Source organism: Haliotis asinina, chromosome 16 (genome assembly GCF_037392515.1).
Source record: "Haliotis asinina isolate JCU_RB_2024 chromosome 16, JCU_Hal_asi_v2, whole genome shotgun sequence".
Classification (NCBI taxonomy): domain Eukaryota; kingdom Metazoa; phylum Mollusca; class Gastropoda; order Lepetellida; family Haliotidae; genus Haliotis; species Haliotis asinina.
The window spans coordinates 38,232,278-38,247,623 of NC_090295.1; positions in this window are offsets into that span (position 1 = coordinate 38,232,278).

Consider the following 15,346-nt stretch of genomic DNA (forward strand, 5'->3'; position numbering starts at 1 on the left):
AGAGACCAGCGGGAAACCATCTCCCGTGGCATACCCGGATGTACTTGATACATCTCTTTGGTATGAGTCTGGTCACAAATAATCTCATAACACACACGAAATACATTTGGCGTCCATGCACATCTGACATCGTCGGTGTAACCAACTTTGTGTTGGGCGACAGACACGGAGACAATGTGGACTTCGAACCAGAACCTGCTGATCCTAGCACAAGTGATGGTTTTAATAAAGTGTATCTATTATTAAAACCAGCCAAATAAAAGAACGTATTGCGGAGGCGCGGAGAGAGTGTGTGGGTTTAGTTTTACGCCGTACTCAGCAATATTCCAGCCATATGGTGGCGGTCTCTAAATGATAAAGTCTGGACCAAACAATCCACTGATCAGTAACATAAACATCGCTCTATGCAATTGTGAACCGATGACGTGTCAACCAGGTCAGCGAGCCTTAGGACAAGTATAGTCGCCCTTTGTGGCATGCATGAATTCATGGATTGCTGAAGACTCACGACATGACACGTACGACCCCCTTTCGTTTTCCCCTTAGTACTTCCATCAGATCTAGGCGACTATGCTTGTCGTGAGAGGCGACTAACGGGATCGGGTGGTCAGGCTTGCTGACTTGGTTGGCATATGTCATCGGTTCCCACTTGCGCAAATCGATGCTCATGCTGTTGATCACTGGGCTGTCAGGTCCAGACTCCATTATTAACAGATCGCCGTCATATAGCTGGAATATTGCTGAGTGCGGCGTAAAACTAAACTCACCCACTCACGACATCAGTTCTGTAAAGCCGTGGCCGGCATGTATCAGTGAAGACAGACCTTTGCTAACGGCGACGTCGCACTGGCAATGACGGTGTTTCGTAGTATCTGTAAACCCGAATTACAAGTGCCATGGACTTTGTGCATAAAGCATTGATATATTTGAACGATATGGTATACACCGGTTTGGTTTGAACTTGTGCTATTAATCTATTGCAAATTAATTCTAAGGTAGTAAATATTTGTTTTCACCAGTCGATTAGCAATGCCTTTATCGATTAACAATGCCTGCACATGACTTTGTCAGGAAGGAAAAATCCCAATCTGTTTATCGCTAGGTGTTACATATCAGATTCTGGTCAAGGATATGTTGATACCCATCTCACCTTCCTCAATTTAGTGTCGATTCCGAAAGACCAATCAACTGCCTTGTCTCGCGTAACACCCCAAGGACAACAAGGACATGAATAAACGATGCCCGTAAAGTTCAGACACTAAACTGGAAATTCACTACCATCAAAATGCACATATACGATCGACAGATCCATAACGAGAGTCACATATTGGTGTGTAACAGTCTGCTACAGAGACACGATCTGTCATCACAGCACGTGACAGCGCGCACCTGTCAGCACGGGAATTTCATGACTGCAATGTATGTAGATGTAATTGACATATTGACAGATGATAAACGTCCGTCTCCCTGGCAAACAGCTTCACTTTGTCTATAACCCTTGCTCCAAATGTCACTTGCGTTGTACAGAGGAGACGGTGTGCAATGATGATGACCCCTGGCGCGTGACATTTGGCTAACAGCTGCCTTGGGGTCAAAAGGAAGATAATTACATGTTGATAGGAGAGTAGTTTCTATAATTTCATCTGCTTGTGTTTACTCTTTCCATTATGACGTTTTTGTTGTGACGTGGCAGGACCAGTTATTTGGGTTGGGCCATCCTGAAATAGACTATGTGTCATATTGGCATACATACTCAGAAATGACATTCAATCATTTTTGACGTAAAGCTTATACGCGTACCAGTGTGTTGAGTTACCATGCCAACGAAGTAAACTCAGCACGCAGGCGCTCTCTTAATTTCCTGTGTACTGTAGTGTAATGAGTATATTGTGGCTATCTTCTAACCTCTTAATTAATATTTGACCATAATAGGAAGGCTTTTCCACCACCAACAAGAAAGTACCTACTCCATGTTGGCTGTTCTGTAATGGTTCGCTGATATATTCGTTGTAACATGGAATCGGGTGGTCAGACTCCCCGAACTGGTTGACACATGGCATCAGTTCCCATTTGCGTAACCGATGCTCATGATGTTGACCACTGGGTTGTCTGGTCCAGACACGATTTTCACAGATCGCTGCCATATGGCGTAAAACTAAGCTCAGTCAGTCGGTCTTTGTAAAAAGGTGTGATAACTCTATGAGAATTGATCTTCTAAGTTTCGGGAGTGAAGTACACTTTGGTGTATCTGGACTTGGTGATTTTTTACAGATTATCTTTTTGTACAGCAAAGTATTGATATGCCACTCTCTTGAGTGGAATATGTCCTCACCACAACCCTGAATTCCACACCTCAATTAATGACGCAAAGATAGACGCACCTTCTGACAGATGATTAGCACCAAAACTATACATGGAATTTCACATGTTTACAACAAATAACAAAATAATAACAAAAATAAGTAATCCAGTTCAATGACATAAACTACCCAGAACCCAGAACTGAGGGCGTACTGTGCAGTACCTAATGATAATTAACGAACAAAAGACCTAATTAGAAAAAGAGACTGCATTCAATTCACAAGACTCCAAAACGCGGAACAAGCGTGCATATATCATGTATGTGATGTAGTGTTGAAATCTCACAATTGATGATTGCTTCATTACTAACGAACAATCATCGAGAAAAAATGGTTAGCATCATTTTCATTCCCGGGTTGTTATTGCAAATGTGTATAACATGATGGAACTGACTACTTCAAAGTGATGACCAATATATCATGAACATAATCGTCCTGGAGTCTTCAAGAAATGGGCGGTGGGGTAGCCTAGTGGTTAAAGCGTTCGCTCGTCACGCCGAAAACCCGGGTTCGATTCCTCACATGGGTACAATGTGTGAGGCCCATTTTCTGGTGTTCCCCGCCGTGATATCGCTGGAATGTTGCTAAAAGCGGCGTAAAACCAAACTCACTCACTCACACACTCACACTTCAAGAAATATTAAGCCAAGGCTTTTCAGTTAGTGAAGTGAGCTTTCTGAGTTTTCAGACCCTGACAACTTCCAAGATATATGCTCCATGCCGAAGTGTTTCAAAGTCTTAAAACAGCAATTCCAGAATCGTTTGTGTTCAATTATGAGAAAATGTTATCGATTACTTGGTCGTTTGATCACTGCGACCAATCTTTGATTATTTCAATTGATCGGGACATCACTAATATGATGTACATTTCATATACAATGTCTGGACTGTCAATAATTCAATAATACAGCTATTGTATATAAATACTTGAACTGAAAAAAAACAGTTGTTTTGCATACATACAGATATGTCATCATACATATATAACATCTAATTTAGACAAAAAAATCAGTAGGCTGGCCCCCTATACGGTCTCAAGGGGCATGCCCCGGACGCACTATTCGGGCACTTCTCGGCCTCGAACCTTATTAATTGTTAAGGGCATGAAATCAAATTAAATTCTGGTCCGAATTCCAGAACTTGACAGGCAACACCATACTGATTTTCGGGGTCGGGATTTCCGCAGCAGCAAAGTGCAAACTACATCTACAGACGTGTAGGCAGCCAATTAAGTCCCAAGTGCCCCGAAATAATGAGACCTCGTTAATCAATCACCTCCCAGTAAACCACACACCAGCATCAGGTGGTGGAGTCGGCCTGGACATCGATTGTGTGTGATTGACGCCGACCATTGTGATAACTGTTCCACTCACTCCTGACATTCAGCACATTCTGATTTATGAGAGGCGATCAAACCACAATCAACAGAATGACAACAAAGTAGATTTCCAGGCGGGGCAACAGGCACGACACGATCTGCCTCACCAGGCGGCGTGACGATGTTGTGGGGAGCTAAGTCTGGCTTGTGGTAACAAAGTATTACTGGATTACGCCGCGGCCACACGGGGCAGACTGGGGATGACAATGAGGTTCAGCGTCCGCGTCTCACAGTCAGTCAGTGAGTGAGTGAGTTGAGTTTTACGCCGAACTCAGCAATATTCCAACTATATGGCGACGGTCTGTAAATAATCGAGTCTGGACCAGACAATCCAGTTGTCAACAACTCGATCGATCTGAACCGTGCACACTGCACTTGTACTCCGGCTTGATGGCGCTCTGAAAATACAAATAGATATGAACTACCCAATGGTAGTATTACCAGTCATAAACCACAGTGCATAACAGAGTAACAGTTAATTGCGTGAGTGAGTGAGTTTAGGTTTACGCCGCACTCAGCAATATTCCAGCTATATAATCGAGTCTGGGCCAGAAAATCCAGTGATCAACTGAATGAGCATCGATCTGCGCAAGTTGGAACCGATGACATGTGTCAACCAAGTCAGAAAACCTGACCTCCACATCCCGTTAGTTGCCTCTTACGACAAGCATAGCCTTTTATGGCAAGCATGGACAGCTGAATTCTACCCCGGACCTTCATGGGTTCCGCGTCACACAGACAGGTGTGGTATAAGTAACGTTTATTCCTGTCACGGTATTATTTATTCTATGGCTATCTTCTCGTACGTGTGAGAGAGTGTGTGAGAGTGAGAGAGTTTAGTTTTACGCCACACTTAGCATATTTCGGCAATATGGTAGCGGTCTGTAAATAATCGAGTCTGGACCAGACATTCCAGTCATGACCAACATGAGCTTCGATCTGCGCAGTTGGGAACCGATGACATGTGTCAACCAAGTCAGCGAGCCTGACCACCCGATCCCGTTAGTCGTCGCTTACGACAAGCATGGGTTACTAAAGATCAATATTCTACCCCGGACCTTCACGGGTATTGCAGAACACGGAAAGAGGATCATATATTATGGATAAACCTGAGAGTCGTACCCATGATCCTCATTCAGGTAAGTGACGGCACAACCCGGTTGTGTGTCGCTGCAACTTGATCATGATTAATCATGATATCAGTTAATAGTCAAGTTCAGTGAAGTGCATTGTCATAATAGCCAAGGTTTGAAACATTTACATACTAGTTTGACTGACTATATGGGATTAATTTCGGATAAATCCAGCTCTTGTAATAACCTGAGCTCATTGAAAGCAAGCAAACAAACAAACAAACAAACAAAGGAGCAAACAATAACTGTTCACACGCTGCTATCACATCCATCTATTCCAGCTAGCTGATTCTATCCTCGGCACCAGCCACAACATCAGGAAAGTGCATAAATTTGACAGTGAAGCGCGCACGTGAGGGGGGTGGGGTGGGGGGGGGGGGGTGGGCTGATGATAACGACGGGACCTGGTCACAGAGTGTGTGTATGCTCAATGCTGGAGTCAGTGATGTATTGGTATGCATTGTGGAGATACCAAGATAGATACGTGTAGACGAGCATAGTGCACAGGGTAGATAGTCTCACGGGCAGACGAGCATAGAGCACAATGTGTATTGTCTCGCGGGTAGGCGAGCAGAGAGAAGAGTGTAGATAGTCTCAAAGGTAGACGATCATAGAGCACAGGGTAGACAGTCTCACGGGTAGACGAGCATAGAGCACAATGTGTATTGTCTCGCGGGTAGGCGAGCGGAAAGAAGAGGGTAGATAGCCTCACGGGTAGACGAGCATAGAGCACAGGGTAGACAGTCTCACGGGTAGACGAGCATAGAGCACAAAGTGTATTGTCTCGCGGGTAGGCGAGCAGAGGGAAAATGGTAGACATTCTCACAGGTAGACGAGCACCCGTACATTGTTTCAAGGGCAGATGAGAAAATAGTACACAGGGGAGAAGAACATGGTTACAGTGAAGATATTCTTACGTGTATTTTTAAGTCTGCCTCTAATCGCTTTGACCTGTACTTAGACCCCCATAAAATGGTGGCCTTCCTGTGGGGATTGAACCTCTGCCCCAGCAGTTAGTTACATTGCGTACCCGGCACAGCGTCAGTACTGGTATCACCATTAAAAGCTGCTGCTTGAAGTATTCTCCCATTCCCTGTGGCAAAATAAGATCTTGCACCAATGTCTTATCACTTAGATGAATCTGTTTTCAGGATCGCTCAACTGGGGTGCCTCAATAGACAAACTGATTGTTTATCTTCCTCTGTGTCGTCTCCACGGGAATCACTGGTCTTGTAGTCGAAGACAGAGTTCTTTTTTCATCAGGTCATGCCGGTTTTTCATTTTCCTGAGGTTTAAACTGCGCGAGAAGTTTTCTTTTTTGTTTTGTTTTGTTTGGAAAAACAAACGATCGTTATATATATTTTGTGTCTTAGCTTAAGCTCCAATCCAGCCGGAGACACATTCGTCACCTCCCAGTGGTCAACTTGCTGGGGAGAGACATTCGTTATCTCCCACTGATCAACTTCCTGCTGAGACAAGTACAAAACGAATGCGTCATGCCAATAGTTTATTGGACATTGAACAGTTTGTCATGTCTGCTTCTTTTTTTGTTTGTTTGCTTGGGTTTTTTTCGTTTGTTTTTGTTTTGTTTTGTTTTTGTTGTGTTTTTTTTTGTTTTTTTTTTAATGTTTTTTTTTTTTTTGCTTTTTTTGTTTTTTGTTTGATGAGCACGTCTAGATGAACACTACCAAACCGACTGCACGTCCGGAACGTCAGTAAGCCGGCTGATCACGTTGTCAGTCCTGCAGGGGGGTAACAGAACTGCATTTAGGGAATTCCTTAGTTTCTGCAAATAATGTCTTATTGGGACAGTATTATCATATTGCGTTAGTTAGACCATGCATATACCGATACGTCACCTAAAAGAGTTTGCTTGTTTCAAACAGACTGAACTGCTTATCAAAATAAATCACATTGCTTCACACTGCGGCGACCCCTTCAACAGCTCTTAGTGCTCGTACATATTTGTACATGCAAGTTCATATTCATCCAGGGACGGAAGCCTACTGGGTAAAGCGTTCGCTCATCACGCCGAAGACCCGAGTTCGATTCCCCACATGAGTACAACGTGTGAAGCCTATTTTTGTTACGTGATATTACTGGTATATTGCTAAAAGCGGCGTAAAACATACTCACTCTCATATTCATCCACTTTAGTATTTGACGTGTTTGAATTCCTGTTCCAACTTTACTCTGAGCAACGTGCATTTTATGTGAATGATTATGAAATTGATGTGGCTCTTAATGCAATTTGGGGCAATATTCTAAAAAACAGCTCTCCCAGTTAGCTTTTAAAAAGTACGTTTGGCGTTTGAATGATGTGCTGTGTTACAAGCCTTGTAACTGTCAACAAGAGAGATGAAGCTGAATTTGTTGACGTTTATTGAAGATCCATGGAACGCTTGGTGTGGCAAGAAGCGTCTCAAGGATGAAGGCCTTTAGCACGTTGGTATGATCCTGAAAGAGCGAAGAAGCAAAGCTGATTTAAAGGATTCTAAGCGAGGTTCTTCACGCCGAATTGCAGCACCTTACGCGACTGCACCATGTGTACCCCATCTTGGTGCATAGGCAGACATAGGTAATCAACCGTCAGCATCAAGAATATACTCTGAGATGGTGCTTAGTGATCACACGTGGTACATGAATAGATGCAGCTAGCCTCTCCCTGTAGGTCTTCGATCTGACGAAGTGGGCTTTCCTGTATTGAAAAGAGTAATATTGACACGATTGGCGCCCTCGTGTACTTGAATATATTGAGCCAATCACTGCTTGTTCTCTTTGTTCTCTATGGAGACACTGATTGAAATTGAAACACTGGGTGGCGTTTTGTCGACAGTGATCCGAATTTAGTTATGAATGACGCTGAATGGAAAATGGCAGGGTTGACGTGCTCGACTTCCTTCGGGCAGCATTGCATAATATAGGTGTAAGACATATTTCAAACAGGTCAAACAGGTAACCACTCAGGTTTCGGGGGACATGTAAAGTAGCGTGGAACAAAATGAAAAAAAGGCGGAAAACAATGCAAATCAGACAGCCATTATACCCCACGCTTTGCGCACGCACGTTTTGCATATCACTCACCACATACAGGAATCTGTTGTTCTACTGTCAGTGAACACACAGTGACAATCGCTTGTCAATATCGCCCGAACGCAACCTCCTTGAATCGTGGGCATGCATAATGGCAGTTAAGGATATGGTTACGGTTACTATGGAGATCAGAAATATAAAGACAAAACCAGCTAGTTAACTTCAAGCACCACATATATCCTTCTCTTAGACCACAGTTTTATCTCAGCAAGTGTAGTGATTCTGTGAATGCCATGCGTCAGTGCTTTGCTATAGGAGTTAGGTGACTGTACACCCGACGATGATTTGATCTTGGTCCTCGTATTCTGCTGCCATTAAACTTTTGTTATTGTATCAGTCAGCGTTCGCTCGTTACGCCGAAGATCCGGGTTCGATTACCCACATGGGAACAATGTGTGAAGTCAGTTTGTGGTGTCCCTGCCTTGGTATTGCTGGAATATTGCTAATAAGCGGCGTAAAACTAAACTCACTCGTTCACTGTATCAATCACTACATGTATTATACGGGCGTGTCCTCTGCTACACTTCCATACTATAATTGCTTATGTAAATAACTACTGTACACCAATGTATAGCTATCACTCCTGCAGCCCCTCCTCCTCCTCCTCCTCCTCCTCCTCCTCCTCCTCCTCCTCCTCCTATTACTACTACTACTACTACTACTACTACTACTACTACTACTACTACTACTACTACTACTACTACTACTACTACTACTACTACTACTACCACTACCACCACCACCACCACCTCCACTACTACTACTACTACTACTACTACTACTACTACTACTACTACTACTACTACTACTACTACTACTACTACTACTACTCCTGCTGCCGCTGCTACTGCTACTACTACTACTGCTGCTGCTACTACTACTACTACTACCTCCACTACTATTACTACTACTACTACTACTGATGATAATGATGATAATGATGCTGCTGCTGCTAGTCTACTACAGTTCGTACTTATTTCAGTATTTTGGGATAACCAATTTTTTTCACTAATAATGTTCCCTTTGAAGACCTTAACAGTTTTGTTTCCTGAAATCCAACATAGCTTACCGTTTCCCGAATGTACAAGTACAAACTCAAAATTAAGCTAAACCCCCTATGTCCAAACCCTCAAATATATCATTTCTGAGATTTCTGAGTATCGCCAACTAATTGTCCGGCCATTGTGAAAGACAGCAAGAAAACCAAATAAAATGTCACTTCTACAAGGCAAATTGACGTTTCATTAGGCAAATCGTATTTCTATATCAGCTTAAGAAATATCGACCGAGAAGACCGCAGAATTGCCAAGAGAGAGGTGTTGGGTGTGAGAGACATATCAGATCAGCGGACAGTGCTGCGTATGGAAGTAAGCCTTGGATAAGCATAGAAACCCACCTCACCCGAAACATCCCACATAAAATACAAAGTGTGTGTGTGTGAGTGTGTATGTGAGTGTGAGTGTGTGAAGACAGAATTGCTTCTAATAAACGATCTTGGTCACTAGGTATCATTTAGGGGTGGAAGTAGTTAAAGTAGTATTAGTAGTTGTTTTAGTAGCAGTTGTAGGAGCCGTAGCAGCAGCAGCAGCAACAGTAGTAGTAGTTGTAGTAGTAGAAGTACTTGTAGTAGTTAAAGTATTAGTAGCCGTAGTAGCAGCAGCAACAGTAGTAGTAGTTGTAGTAGTACTAGCAGTAGTAGTAGTAGCAGTAATAGTAGCAGTAATAGTTAAAGTAGTTAAAGTAGTAGTAGTAATTAAAGTAGCAGTAGCAGCAGTAGTAGTAGCAGTAGCAGTAGTGCTAATTAAAGTAGCAGTAGCAGTAGCAGTAGCAAAGGTGATAGAATATTAGGACATTACATAGAGACTCCAGTTCTATGGACATTAGTACGTATACCACATGACACAATAGTCCAGGAGGAGGCAGGTGAAAAGTCTGATGTCGTAGCCTCCCAAGTATTGATTTGGTTTGTCACTGTTTTCAGTTAGTATAATCTTTTGGGCTCATGAAAAGGCCTGTAATACTCTCAGATTGTGGGATTTTTTTTTTCATAGGCCATTTTATGTGATGGGGGTATGTGAGCATTTTCATGACATTTGGTTTGCTGCCCGACAACATCTCAAAGTTAATCATGGATAGATTTACTACTATCAATCTGATCACTTTCATTATGACTTTAGTCTATTGGTAAAGGATGTTTAACTTTTTTTCAACATATTTTTGATTTTACAAATAATCAAAATGGCCGCCATTTTGCCCGCCATATTGAATTGTCGTGTGTTGTCTTCTCGGCAGTTAAATGTACATAAAAAATAACACCGAATGTGTCCAATTTATATCCAATGTTGATACTTTTGATGTTTTTTACACAAAACAAGTAATTTTGTATGGTCATGTCGTGGTAATATAATGTTTATTCAGCTTATATAGTATACAGCTTATTCTTTGAGACAGGGGATTTTAGCGATTCTCCGACTTTTCATGTTAATGTGTGGTGGTGATTTATTTATTGAAAGTTTACATTATTCTTGTAACTAGAATCAGTTGTTTTTGTTTCCTGTTTACTTCTAGAGTGATAGCATGTTATATGGAATTATTTCATTTTATCCAGAATTCAAAATGGCGGCCAAGATGGCCGCCATTGTAATTTTACTACTTATACATAGCAGGGGACTAAATTTGTACTGATCTATAAAACAAACAATTCATTTGGTGTCACATGTTTAGCACAATATAGTACAAAATTTCAATGTTATGGTTAATAAAAGCTTCACATTCCTAAACATTTGATGAAATAACATTATCCAAAGTATTAGAAAACTATGCTTCACGATCGATAACTGTGTCTAAGCTCTTGTTATAGCTATTCAAATGGTCTGTCAGATAACTGTTAATCACTTTTGATACATTCAGAAGTTTACAATTAACTCTTCTCTTCACTTTCTTTCATATCATGTCAGAATTGGAGTCATCTACAGGCCAAAGCTGTTCGGGCAACAATCACCTGCCATACAAAAAGACAGGTCTGTGCACAATAAATCAGTTCATCTGCATTGACATAGATCTCTCTGCAGGCGTACTGACTTTATTGCTTTTACTCTATGTCAATTCAACTAATCCACGGGGAGCAGGATCTCTCGACATCAGAACACCAGAAAAAGGATAAGCTGACCACCACAAATGCTCCAACCATGGTCAAGTGGTGAAGGAATATGACTGGCTTCAGATACTGTTTCCAAACATGCACTTGGTAGTTAACTTGCTTAATATGATAGTGTAGACTGTTAGTGGGAGCTTTTCATTCAGTGCCTTTTCTCAGCTACAGACATTACTGGATTGTTTGGTACATACATTGAACTAAAAGTCTGTGCGATGTGATCTGGTAATGTTGATAAGCTTTTGTATTGTTCTGGTTTGTAGATATTATACTACACCCGTGTACTGATGTCGGACTTGTTTCTTGATGTGTTTCTGTGTTGGCAGTGTTTAGCGGTGTATGGCAGTGTATGACAAAAACAAACATTCCTCAACGGCGATGAAGTCGGGCACACGCGATTTTCATGGACAAAAACAGTTCTTCTGGAGTTTCAGAAACTTTCAAAAACTAAACAACAAAACAAACAAGTATAATTGGACCAGCTGTGCGGATTACGTTTTTTAATGTCATCATTGCCAACATAGAACAGTAACAAATCCTTGAACACAAACACCAAAATTGTAGTCTAAATTGACCCTGTTCAAATTTGAGATTTGAACGAGGTCAAAGGTAACTGAAGCCCGACACGTAAAACCAGAGAAAAAAACTTTTAGAGAAAAAAACCACTCCGGAACCGTGTTCCCTCAACGTATGCAACGGTATCTATTCTACTGGAGGGTTTACAGTAGTAGACACGCATAGTACATTGTCACAAAATGTACGAACAGTAAAACATCCACATCCACATCCTGCTCCAGAAGAATCCTTGATCCACTTCTGTCCATGGAATGTCTTCTTGGCAGTCGTCCTGCCCCTGGGGGACTTCAGGGTCCATTTCCGCCCCCAGGACGATGGTATCCCTGCTCCTAATAGTAAAGTGGATATATTTTACATCATTGGTACTTACTGTGTCTATAAATGAAAGTTATATGCCTACACGTGAAAAAATCTCAAACATGAAACTCAAGTTGTAACTTTGCAGTGGACGTCATGGTAAACAAGGTTGCATTGCACTTTATGTTTTCTTCCAAAGAGTGTTTGAAAGAAACAGTTGCTTGCGTAAGCGGCGATTCTACTACAAGGGGCAAAGAACACTTCCCACACAGATTACGACTGCGTGAGTGTACTTTTTACACCGCTTTTAGCAATATACCAGCTATATCACGGTGAGCAACAACAAATATATGCTTCACGCATCATTCCCATATGGGAAATCGAATTAGGGTTGTTTGGAGCGTCATGAGGGAACGCTTTAACCATTCGGTTATTCGACGATCCCCATAGATTTAAATGCAAAACAAATATGTCGGGGCGTGAAAACAAAATTTAATTTAAACATCAAAAAGAAATATTGAAATACTTTACCAGCAGGTGACCAGTACACTGACTCACAAAGTGACCATCCGGGACTTGCTTTGTCTCGAGCTACCTACTGAAGGACGGAATGATGGGTTAACACTAAGTTATGCCAACTACTGATAGCATCGTACAGGGCATGCACGAAGGGGGCCCTATCTACACTACCACCTAAATCTACCAGTCAAGTGCAGTCAACATTGGGTCTACTGGGGATGCTGAAAGACTGGGGCCACAGAGTGTGCCACCCTTAAACTAGCTGAGTTGCAGTAACAACCATCCTGACTGTACAATCAGGCCCAATCACTGAACCTACTCCATGTACAGTCGGCGAGGGGCTACGCGGAGAGCGGACGAACTATGGAGCTACCATGAGACAAAAGCTCATACCATTGGTCCCTCGGAGAGCCAGTGTACTAAAGTCCAGGTTGAAGGGTTTAGAGGGACACAACACCAAATCCAGAAAGTTAGGGTTCCTGCGTCTGAAAGAAATGAGTCATGCATAAGCATCAGGAATCACATTTCTCGAGCATGTAGATTGGTTTAACAACAGCGAGGAAGTGTGGTTTTATGCCGCTTTGGCAATATTCCAACGACGGGCCTCAGCAGTAGGCGTGAGCCATAGTATTTAAGTGGGGACTCGAACACTGGCACTGAACGTGGCGTCCCAACACTTGAACAACTAGGCTACACTACCACTCCGTTTACATGCAGACACCAGTATCAACCTTTCCCATCTATACCTAAATGGCTGTGACTATGCTTGTAAGAGGCGACTAACGGGATCGGGTGGTCAGACTCGCTGACTTGGTTGACACATGTCATCTGTTCCGAATTGCGCAGATCGATATGTGGTAGAGTCATATTTATATAGTTTATTTATTGGTGTAAATACGGTATCAATATTTAAACAGTTTGGTTGTGGTTTTATTGGTGCAGATTTTTTTAATAGTATATATGGTATTTGTCTCTAGCTTGATTGCCCCAAGCTGGACCATGGCTCTATTGTGTCCTATTGTTCACAATCCACATAGGGCAAGCTATTCTTTGATCTCCATTTGATTGGTTTAAAGTTGTATGTTTCCTTTTTACTAACAAGAGCACATTTTACTCAGTCTACCATGTACAGCCGTATGAGAAGCACTTTGTATGGCATTTCGTATTTGACGGGCGGCTATTTTCTCTTCCCATTAGTGGTCTGGCAACAACTTCTCTGGGTTTCAGGTTAGTAAACGTAATTATAGATATTTATGTAGGATGTAATATTTGTTAAATATAGTTATATTATAAATATCATGCATGCCTAGGTTACATTATTACTGTGTGATGTGAAGATATGAAAGCGTTTTATGAATAGTATGTCTAAGTCAAATAATGTGTGTTTATAGGCATTATTTTCATGTTTATTGTACCAAGATCATTATCACAAGTTCTCTAGTAACAATTGAGTTGTCTTATGAGATTCAGGTAACACACAAGCATGTGTGCCTACTCAATAGCCATGTTATATATCTATTGCTGGTAAATGTAATGTGTGTTCCACTTGAGATGTAATATAATTTCATAACTGTTTATTGTATATATATCTGTGAATATCACAGTGCATATAACTGTTGGATACATGTATATTATGTAGGTTTATTTTATAGAGTTGATTACTTAGTAGTGTTAAGTTATTTATAGATGGGACATGCTGTGAGAATCGTGTAAGGCAGAATCCACACCATCACCTAGGTACCAAATATTTGGTATGTATTTTATTGTTTTAATGTGTTTGTATGTCATGTTATTATTGCTAATATGTGTGGAAATGGATGTATTTTTTTGTCTGATTATAATTTTAATGCTTTGATACAGCAATGTTTTTGTGAACTGCATGTGTTTATTATTAACGATGTCTATCTGGAGTTTATGCAGTTCAGGTAATTTGTATTATTATATTGTGATTGTGTAATCCACTGTATTAGTACAGGTGTGTTATAATTGTTTTATTAATTATCATGTTACAGGGTGGAAATCGAAACCCAAAGATTGTTTCAATAAATTGTGGATGCAAGTCACCACTCACACCCCAGCAGGCGTTGGTCATCTTTAAGCACCACCCCTTATCCTGCTACAGATGCTCATGTTGTTGATCACTGGATTGTCGGGTCCAGATTCGATTATTTACAGACCGTCATCATATAGCCGGAATATTGATGAGTGCGGCGTAAAACTAAACTCACTCACTCACTCACCAACGCATCTGACAATCAGCTCATAGCTCACCATTTCAAGTGCCCACCATCCACTCTAACCACCTACCCATCTTTCCATAGTCATCTCCTTCCAAAGCCATCCAAACATCAGCTCATCATCCCAAAACCAATCTGTCCCCAGTCCATCTGCAACCAAACGAATCTGCCTCAGTCCACTGAAGTGTTTTAACTTGTTTCCGAAGTGTGTTAATAAGTCGCTGTCAGGTGTAATGAAGATATGATTTGGGACAGTGACGAACGGAATCGCCATACTTTTAACTTAATAGGGATGTGAGCAGGCATAATATAATTGGACATCAGTTGCAGTTTGCACCAGGTCAACTCCGTTCGCAGACAGACGAAACTCGACCGCATTATGTTCTTAGTTACTTTGGTATTTCGTTCAAATATTCTCAAATCCAAATGAATTGTTCTTAAGAAGTTTGTAGTACATTTCTACTCAGTTCTGAAAGAGCGCAATAGATTCTCATCAAGTTCTACTCGTTCTCCGTTTATGTAGGTCTCACACAGGTCTTACTATACCAAAACTGTGTGCTTTATGATATGACACGGTAGGGTATAGAGACATGCATTTT